This window comes from Octodon degus, unplaced genomic scaffold (assembly GCF_000260255.1).
Source record: "Octodon degus isolate 3935 unplaced genomic scaffold, OctDeg1.0 scaffold00168, whole genome shotgun sequence".
Lineage (NCBI taxonomy): Eukaryota > Metazoa > Chordata > Mammalia > Rodentia > Octodontidae > Octodon > Octodon degus.
Window position 1 is genome coordinate 1481483 of NW_004524744.1, and position 1356 is coordinate 1482838.

A 1356-nucleotide genomic window follows, 5' to 3' on the forward strand; every position below is an offset into this window, starting at 1 on the left:
TCTTTCTGGGGTGAGATGATATCTCAATGTTGTTTTAATTTGCATTTCATGAATGGCTAGTGATGTGGAACATTTTTTCATATATTTATTCGCTTCTTTAATTTCATGCTCTGAAAAGTGTGTGTTCATCTCAGATGCCCATGAAATAACATTTTAAACAAGTGAAAAGGTTCATTTAGAAAAACAAAACAAGGATGTGGCCAATGGCCTGTTTGCTAAGGAGATTAGGACAGATGCAGCCTTCATGACAAGGGAGGGCAGATGCCCAAGACATTCAGAATTCTTTAAAGAAGTCACTTTATGGAGCTTTGAAGGCCACTATTCCCATTACAAGCCCAGAACTCTAGGAATGCAAACTGGCTTCACATCACAGGCTCAGGACTCCTCCGTGGCTTGCTGCCTGAGCCTGCCTTCACCTCTGCTCTCCATAGTTCTGTGCTCCTCTCTCCAGGTGCTGCAGCTGAGACCCAGGTGTAGCTGAGGCCACCGCCCCAGCAGGCACACACCACCTCCCCTGGGAGGTCTCATGGTGCTCCTTATGCAGGCTTGCTGAATGCCAGAGCTGTCAGAACCTGGCTCCCTTGACTTCAACTTCAAAGGATGTGGCAAACACACTCTGATACTCCCAAAGTTGGATTCCCTGAGAGAGACCTGCTTTAGGGCACTGCCCTGTAGAAGTAAGGAAACTCTTAAGTCCCCAGACACACGTAGTTTTGACCTGGGAAGACTGATCCTCCTGTGTCTCTCACCCAGGTGACCAGAGTTTCTAGAAGACCATCCTTTATAGGAACTGATAGTGATTCTCCAGGCAGGGTGGTACTCTTCTGTGCTCCCAGCATTTGGGAGGCTGAGGCACGAGCTTGGAGACCAACCTGAACTACATAGGGGGCGCTATGTAATAAAAACAATTTATACTGATTCATAGAAAAGTGAATTTGCACTGATTTGTATTACCCCAAAGTGGTATTGGTTTGAGGTAAGGGAAAAGAAAGAGTGTGTTATGTTCTTATAACTGCATTATAATAAAAATGTACCTCGTATCATTTTAATCAGCAGCCTGTTAGATAGAGTGCTCCTTTAGCCCATCTCCACCTCTACCTCTGCCATTTACTTACTGCATGTCTGCTGAACTGCCCTCTCCTGTGGGTGTATCTCCGTTTCCTCACTTAAAAAATGGGGATGAGGACAATAACTCCTTTAGGGAGTGGCTGGGACTGAGGTTGAAATCTGAGCCTGTAGAAGGCATTAAGAACCGTTCCTAGTGACTCATCCACATGGCTGACACTGACAAAGGTTCTACAATCTGAGGTACAGGATCTCAGGATAAATCCTGAGGGGATCTCACTGACCTTATCA